Here is a 9,948-nt window from a genome sequence, read left to right on the forward strand (position 1 = left end):
ATGATATGTCAATGAAGGTTTATCCTTGGTTAAAATAAAAGGTACCTTCCTGGTGAGTGATATCGATCATAGAAGAAGCCATGCACTTGTCAGGGCAGAGACTATCTGGAAAATCTCTGTACCTTCCTCCTAATTTTGCTGTGAACCTGAAACCTCTTAAATATAAAATATTTAAAAAATATATTGATAAACAAAATATAATTTATTACTCTTGCCATAGTCCATATTGAGAATTAATTTGGTGAAAAATAATATAGTCAAGGCAAAAAAAGCAGAAAGGTAATTCTTCAAAGATATAAAACCTACTATCACTAAAATAAAGACAGAAAATAAATGAAAATATTCAGTTATTTTCTGGCTATCTGGGCAACAGTCTCCTAAAAGAGTTGAAGCTTCTTATGTAAGTAATTCATGGCATCTATCTTATAAATTAATTTTCAAATAATTTATTTCACTCAAGTAAAAACAATTATAAACTTTGGTCATCTGAATCCTCTTTTCTAAGTGAAAAATTATTTATTTTTATTTTATTTTATAAATTTAGTTCATTATGATATTATGTTAGGTAGTTAGACATGAGTGACAGGGGAACTAAGGAACAGAGGCCATGCCTAGAGACCGCTCAAAGAACACCCCATTGATAGTAAAATTCTGAATAAGCATATGCACAGTAGGCAGGAAGTTATATAAGAGCCAAGTGTCAATCAAAATGATCTCATGTGCCAATCATTTAGGAATGTCTTTGTAACCACTTATCATGGCGGTAATATAATATAGACCTTCTCACTTCTACATTATTACAGCCCTCCTCACTGAGAACCTGTTCCTCCCTTGGAGTGTACTCTGTCTTTTATCTTTTCACCTCCCAAATTCCACAGGGCTACAACCTTCTTTAGTGTGGCCCGTCTCCCTCTAAAATATACTTTTAATTAATATTACCTTTCATGACTCTCACCATACTGAAATCACCTCTGTGGCAGCAACAAGAACCGACACTCTAGTGTTGAGGTGACGCTGGAGTCAGATCTCCCCGACAGTAAGAACTATAAATTTATCAATGAAGTCAGAGACTTCTTTATGTAGTCAAAATATTTTCATTGTGATTTGTATAAATGTTTACTGGTTTAAACTTTTATAGCTGTATACAACTCTGATATATTGTATAGAACTTTTATAAGTACCAAAAGTTATGCAGTCTAAAAAAAAAAAAAAATCTTTAACAGAAAATAAAGTCTTAAACCTACAAGGTTTTTAAATATATTTTTGAAAGTCCATTTGCTAGTTTAACTTGCATTTTAAAAAGCTAGTTCAAAAATAAGTATATCCATTGAATTCAGATAATTTGATTTTGCATCTGATAATTTTAAAAAATAACTTCTTTTTTTCCCCCAAGCAGATCCTAGAATTTCAAAATCTTTTCTTAAATCATTTTAATTAAAAATGCAGGAGGCATTCTTCCAAGTTCCTAATTTGTTGAATTATATTAGCAATAGGCATCATTTATACTATTCTATATTAAATGATTCTATTTAACTTAGTTTGAAAGTATTCTTAATGAAACATTAATTTACTATGTCGAGTCTCATTTTTAATTGCATGAATATGGAATCACTGTGTAATGCTAATCTAGATATCAAATCTATATTTTAAAAATGCATAGAATACTATATTTAAAAATAAATATTGTATTTAACAGAAACTCAAAATGCTACAGTATTTATAGTACCAGACAAAGGCTTAATAAATCTTTCCAATTATTTATTACCTTAAATTCCTTTACTTTGGAAGAACACTGTAAATTGATGATATTTTGCTGGTTACAGAGAGAAAACTACAGTTATATTTATAAATATACCTATTATGTTAGTCCTAGCATATTTATTTAATCCATATGCTACTAAATATGTATGTGGCGTACTTGTTAGGAATTAGTTCAAAAAAGAAGTTATTTTTCCATTGGAACTTATATTGAATTGCTTGTGTTACTTCTTGGAATTGCCAAGCCTTGGGCATTTTGAGGTCTATTTTCTACGTATTGGCTTGGCCGCCTACCTAACTCAACCTGGATTCCTTGTAAATTTATTTCTGTGATACTATTTCAATCATCCTCAAATTCTCACTGATTTTTGACCTTCTAATTCATTCCCCTGGATTCTTACTGAGTTTCCTCTTTTACCACTCTTAGACTGACAATTAGTTTCAGATAAATGTATTTAGCTCGAATTTTTGAAAACAGTATATAATTTCCAACCACTATTAAGCACTCAATGTTACTCACTAATATTTTTATTTAACCCAATTGAACTCTCATATAATTTCCATAGTTCCTATTCTAACATATTTTCTGTCACCTAAATCTTCTATTTCATTCCCATCTTCTCACACTCCCAGACTGAACTTGTCATGTAGTTAAAAATAAGGAAACAAATAATAATAAAAATATTACCAGGCAGAATTTTCCTAAATATCCTTCTTCTCCTATTCTTAACTGTGTCATCTATATTATTCTCTGCTGTCCCCAAAGAAGAGATGTGCTCATAATTTAGCTTAAAGTGATTATAAAAGTTTCCATAGGAGTGTAATACTTGATTCAAGTTCAGATCTTTTAGAATTAGCTGAAGAAGTTAGGTAAGACCATTTAGGCACAGAGTCATGAGAGAACAGGGAACACTGGAAGAACTGAATAGTACAAGTGCATAGTGTGTCCTTTTGTGTGTATGCATGTTATCACATCATTGTGTGCATTGTAGCATGTATGACCATGGACTGAGAAAGGAGTGAAGAGGTCACTAACACTGGGGAAACCAGGATGCTTAAAGTTAGGGGAGATTTGTGGAGATATAAAGAAGTCTCGGAAGAAAGCTATCCAAGGCTCACTTCAGAAAACAGAAGTATTTTTCAGTGAAAATAGAGAACAATGTTGAAGTCAGATAGATTTAAAAAGTCAAAATAAAATATATTTTTTAAGTGGCCAGATATGAGGAGACAGAGAGAGTTGAGTGTAGAATAAATTCCAGTTTTCTGGTCGAGATGAAAATAACTCAGGGAAAACAGAAGAGGGGTGACTTTTGGAAGAAAGATGATCAGCTTGGTGATGGATATAGTAAATTGCAAAATTCTGAATGGCAAAGTGACAATTGAAGATAGCCTTCAAATATAGACACCACTTCTTCAATTTGCATTTTTTTTTAGCAGAGCACACTCTGATTTCCAATCTATTTTACTAAAACCAGAAATGCTTGAGCAACCAAGAAATCAAATCCAAAATTGAAGAAAATTATGACTGTCTAAAATTAAATTTTAATATGCTTTCATTATCTTTACCATTGAATTTATATTTTAAGTATAGTTGGCAAGAAATGTAGGATTACAACAGCTTGTGTATATTTCATTTAGATAGTTTTTTTGTAACTTTCACATCTGTGATTCCAAACACTACCTTGGAGCAAAATAAATCACATTGGATGTTTTTTTCCACAAACTGTATTTTTGGATTTATTAGGCATCAATCTACTACTTGTATTAACTAGAAGTAAGAGCTATTTGGAAATCAGTTGGATGGCATAAAGACAAAGAAGGATATCTTAAGTGATTATATGGAATATTTTATATGGAATTCTGCTAAATTCACATTTTGAGATTGTTATGTTCAAGTAAGATATATTTTTTAATAGACAAAATATTGAGGAAGAGAAATCCAATTTTAAAATTGGGTTATGCACTGATTATATTTTTAAGAACAGAATTTTCCTAAGAGTTTACTCATATCCTGTCTAGAGACTAGTATATATATGAAAAACATTTTAAAACAGTATCTTAATGTAGAATCACAATAAAGACCATTGAGTCACAAATATTTTGAAATTGCAAAATCTATTTTAATTGAATTTTGACACTAAACATTTCTTTCATAATTACAATTAAAGTTAAGTGAATTCAAATAAATTATACTATGTAGGATTTTAGAAAACTTCCAAGATGTATCTAGTACAGAGTGTGTTTTTAAAATATGTAATAACTAACATGACATGGGATCTTCTATCAATTCAAAAGAGATGATAGAGTATACCAATTCAGACTAACAAATTAACAAGTAAAAGCAAATTATAAAAAGTAAAATTTGTATTTCCAAGTGGCCTTTTTTGATTAGTACACCAGAACAATGAAGCTTAGTGAAGCTGAAAATAAGATGATCTGTGTTAAAAGTACAAGTTTTACTTCTTTAAGTTTAAAGAACACTTTAACATAAATTATTCCAAGTGGTTGTCACAACTCTATCTTCCTTATTGTAACTGTACCCTTATCTCACCAGATTAGCTCACTTAAAGAATTAAGATTTAGAGAAACAACTATAAACTTGTCTGCTCATAATTTCAAATTATTTTCAGCTGCTAAAATTAAATTTATTTCTATAAAATTATTCTGGTACATGTATTCTTCATATGTATAACATATATAAATAGACAATTTACCTAACAAGCTTAATCAAATTACCAAGTCAAAGTTAGAAAAAAAAAACTAAAATACACTTCCAGAAATCATTGTTTTTACTCAATTAAAATTACCTAAGTAATAATTTCGCTTTCTGATTATTATTATTATTATTTTTTGGCCTTTAAATTTCTGACTAGTTCTATGTATAAGACACATCTAGCAAATAATTGCCAATGATCATATTCATAATACCTCTGTAAGACTGGCTTCCATAATCCATGTGTCTTTTGTCTGTTTCAGTGGCACTGTATTGGCAAATTGCCTTAAACGCAAAGGCATCAATTTACATAATAATTTTCATAAAGTTTAATCAAAAATAAAATCAATTCTGAAATCCATTTACATGTTTATGATAAATTGGAAAAATTACATAGAAGATATACACCCCAACAATTAGAATTGGCATTTGGTCAGCAGGTTTTTTTCATTTTATTTTCCCAGGGGATAATTATCATGACCAGAGATAGGGGAACAGTAGGCTAAGTCCCTAAAACAGTCATTACAATCTTAAAAACCTGACCATTAAACATCACTAACAAATAGAATAAAAATTATAAAATTGTGTTATTTACTGTGAATATAACGAATAGATTTTATTCAAAGATAGATAGCTTAATACTCTATTTCCAGGATATATATATATATATATATATATATATATATATATATATATCTCTAAAATGGCATTCTAGAATATACAAGGAAGAATTTTTTAAGTCATTGCTACTAATATCCTTAATGAAGTTAAAACTATATCAGTAGTAATTAATGATGCTTACAGTTTATAACATAAAATATTAACTGTATATTCATTCATTATTAGATGCACGTTTTCTCAAATTCTATTTACATGTCAAAATTCTGATCTTTCTACAGCTTTATGTTACCAGGTAAATAGAACACACACAAAATATGTTCCATTAAAGAAAATCTGAATTTAGTTCCTTTTAACATGTCAAAAAAACCATGTACTGCAAAATTTCTTACCAAGTTAATGAGACTAATATTCTCTTTGTCATTTGTCACATACAAAAGTTGAAACATTTATAAATATTAATATTTCATAATTTTAATCAGACTATTTTATAAAGTCATCTTCATAGAGTGACCTTGGGCTCTTGATATCCCATTTCTTCACTAGCTCTGCCATTAAACTAAACATTTTTGATTGATAATGGATTATGCCCTTATAGATTAAACAAAATGTTAATTTAAGCAATTTTACTGATAATTCATTGTAAGAAGAATTTTTCATCACATTATAAAATCACATTCTTATGAGTAATTTTTAATGAAAACAACTGTCTGAGCTTATGATTTTCAGGACCAGCAGATATATAAAAATGAATAAGAGAATATTAGATCGAATAGAATAATTATTAAAAATAAATTGCAAACTCAATGATGATATGAATGCTAACATATTTCAAATCAGTGAATGTGAATATAAAGTATTTTCAATCATAATTTTAAGGATTAAAATCTGTATTATAGCTAAAAATCTAGTCAACTGTATTTCATGGACTATACTAAATAATGGTGAACAGTTTTGGTTAAATTATCTATACCCCCCAAATATTATGATTTACTATGTGACATTTCGTATGACAATGAAACATAATTCTTAGTGGAATATGCTATAAAAAATGATGGAGGAATTAAAGAATAATAGTTCAGAGAAAATACTCTGGAGCCACATGGTTTAGATTTAAATCATGGCTCTGCCATGTACTAGCTAAATAACCTTAGGAAGTTTAATTATTCAAATTATTCTCTCTTGTCTTCGACATCCTCATTTTTAAAATGGGAAATAATAAAATTATATATACCTACTTCATAGTGAGGAATAAATGAATTAATACATCTAAAGCACTTAGAAAATTTGCTGGAATAGATTAAACATTGTTTAAGTGTTTGCTATGAGAATGACCACTTTTTGGTTAGCAGAAAAAACTCTGGAGTAAGAATCTGGAGTAAGAATCCAGTCTTAGTTCTGTCTTTAAATGAGGCATAATTACAGAACCATAGAAAAAATACTGTCTGTACTTGGATTGCCTTAACTATAAAGTGAAAAATTTAAAATAGATCATGATTCACAATCCTGTATATAATTAGATTTTCCCAGTATTTTTTTTCTTTTTTTTATTCTTTTAAAGATATTCTTAAAATTATTCTTGAAATTAAAACAAACAAACAGGGTCATGAACATACATGAGATCTGGTAAATCAGAACTTCTGGCCAAGGGCTTCATCATCAGTGATTTAAAAACTCTTTGTGATTCTAAAGAGTATGCAGAATTTTTACCTTAACCTAGTTGATTAATTAGTTCTCTTTCACTTCTAAAATTCTATTATTCTAAGTAATTTAACATGTCCTTACCTGCGTCTCTATAACTTATAAAATAATATATGAGTATATCATATATCTTTCATAGGAATTTGCTGAGAATAAACTAGAAGGTATAAAACTAATAATAAGTAATATATTCATTAAATATTGTTAAGTAGTTTTATGTAAATAATGAAGTTATTACTCCTGTTAAATTCTTGGTTCTATAGTCATCATACTCTATTTCCAGGAGATTATATATATATAGAGAGAGAGACTATAAATGTCTATAAATTTATATAGACTATAAATGTTGCTAAGTAACCTCCTTTTTTGAAACCATATATGTGTGCATGTGCATATATGTGTGTGTGTGTGTGTATGTATATATATACACACACACATATATATATATATGATTAGTTACCTATAGATACATTTAACCTTTACAAAATAAATAACAAAAAATATTTCCCATAGAGACTAGAGCTAGAATAGAGTGCCAAGTACAGAGCAGGTTTAGGAGTTATCAAGTAGTAAAGTTACCAAGTCATTTAGAGATGTATAGAAGAGTAGATTAAAGATACAGACCAAACAATCTTACACTAAAACATTTGGAATCCATTTGATGTGAGCTACAGGTTTCAGTTGGTAAGTGCTTGAAGTGAATTTCTAAATGAGCCAGACACTGCCCTATTTTAATAGCTCTCACATCTTCGCATGTGTGTCACACACACACACACACACACACACACACACACACCCCGCATATCCAAAGGTCTGGGAAAAATTTAGTATTAAATCATTTTATACTTTTCTAATCAAATGATAGATCATAGTTACTTAGCACTGTTTATGTCAGGCATTACCCTAAACATATCACAATTATTAACTTATTTATTCCTAATAACAAAATTTGCTAATCCATGTTTGTGTTAATAGTCTGTTAGAGTGTGGTTAAATAAAAATAGCCACAATGGGTAATTCTGCATGCTGTTGCCATCATTATATAGTGATGATTGTGTCTTTATCATTAAAATATTGGTATTTTACTTATTTTCCCCAGACTGACAATATACTGAATAAAATATTAATAAAATGTATGTATCCTATACCAAGAAGAAGATATTTGCAAATTTAAAGCATTTTTCATGTGATGTCATTGGATTTCTTCCTAAAGACAACTAGCAAAATCAATCGAAAAAGTTAATACAGACTCATTTATTGTTTGTTTTGTTTTGCTTTGTGAACGACAAATAATATAAACCATCTAACCATTAACAAAGTCCTATATCTATTAAAGATGTAGGTGTAGGGGATCAGAATATGCCACCATAGAATATGCCACATTGGCATAATGGTTATTTTGAACCGAAGACAATTAAATAGCTGACACCAAAGAAAGCTCTCTGCCATCCCCTTCTTTACATAAAATCAGGAGAATTATCAGCCCAAAGATAATACTGAGAGAAATGTACACAACAAAACTTACCAAAATAACTCGCCTTTCATTAGTTTTCCCCATATATTTACCTTTCCAGTTTTCCATCCCTAAAAGCCAAAATCCCTTTACACTTGTTTTGTCACTTCTCTGCAAGTTTTATTGTTCTTTGCTAAGATGCTATATAAACTCAAATTCTTAGCATTTCTTTAAGTTACTCATCACTGGGTTTCTCCTTGTATGTGCTCTGCATCTGTTAATAAACTCTGTTTTTCTATTGTCAATATGTTTTTTGTCAATATAATGTGAAGGTCGCCAGTGAGAGGACCTAGGAGGGTAGAGTAAAATATTTTTTCCTTGCGTACATAAGTCTTTTCAGTTATGAGAAATTGACTTATTTTTCTGAAAAAAAACAATAAAATTCCAAGTTTTGAAATGGAAGCTTTGAATGCTTCTAGAGTTTTTTTCTAGCTATGGTTGGCACGAAAATTGTTTCTTAAGAGTAAGTAAAGTATCACTATTTTCTGAGAACAATTAGCCTGATGTCTTGAATTTGGGTGGAATGGAATCTAATTGAACATACTAGCATTTTGAGTGCATTTATAATCTTTTTTTTTTTTTTGGTCTATATGTAAGCCTGTTTGATTAGAGAATTCTTGTAATTGTACATTGTATAGCGATTAACCCATTTTGTGCTAAGAATTTGATATAAAAAGGTCCAAAATCTTCTAAAACCAATAAAAAAGTTTAAGATTTAAAATATATCCAAGCTAGGACATTTAAAATAAAAGCACTGTCAAAACAAGCCTCAAAACAAGGAACTGTACAAATACTCTATAATAACAGCGAATATCTCAAACGAACAAGGAAATAAGCAGAGATATTTGTTGTGTTATAATGAGAAGATTGGAGTTAGGAAGACCTGGATTTGAATTCTTATCACTAACTAGGTGTGAGCCTTGAAAAATGATTTGATTTCTCTGAGATTTAGCTTTTGTATCTTCAAAAAAGTAGGTTCAATAATTGATCTAATGTTGTAGATACACAATGTATATAAAGATATCCAGCACACAGTTTCTACATAATGGTTTTGGCAATGCTCAAGAAACAGTCCATCAGTCTCCTTTTGGTTTCTGAAACACTTTATGCTAAGCATCTACCTATGTTTCTCTATCACTTTTATGGATAAAGAAAGTAAATAATTATGAGAGCTACTGAATTTTCCCAGAAAGAGCATGTACAAAGTTTTAATTGGCTGGATTTATTCAATAACTTGTTCGCTGCATCAGAATAAAATTAAAATGTTGACCACATTTCCAAACACTTTGGAACAAGCCTACTCTAAGTTTATCTTGTACACACATTATTTATCTGATACAATAAATAATATACTCCACTAGAAACAAATGGATTATAGCTTTATGTTTTGTCATGTTAAAATTAAAATGTTATATGCATTCATTTAGATAAATCTTCTAGTAAATTTTCTTCATTTAATATTACTTTCCTCCTATCACATATCAGAAGAAATCTAACAACTATTTTATAGAATTATAAAATATTCTTTTAATGTGTAGGAAATTTACAAAAGTAAAAGTGAGAATTATTTATTAAATTTTATGTATCTTTAAATATTTTGTTGTTGTTTTGGAAAAATATAGCTACCTCAAATATAAGTCTAAGT

The sequence above is a fragment of the Pteropus medius genome, unplaced genomic scaffold (genome assembly GCF_902729225.1).
Source record: "Pteropus medius unplaced genomic scaffold, Ma_sr-lr_union100, whole genome shotgun sequence".
In the NCBI taxonomy this organism is placed as follows: domain Eukaryota; kingdom Metazoa; phylum Chordata; class Mammalia; order Chiroptera; family Pteropodidae; genus Pteropus; species Pteropus medius.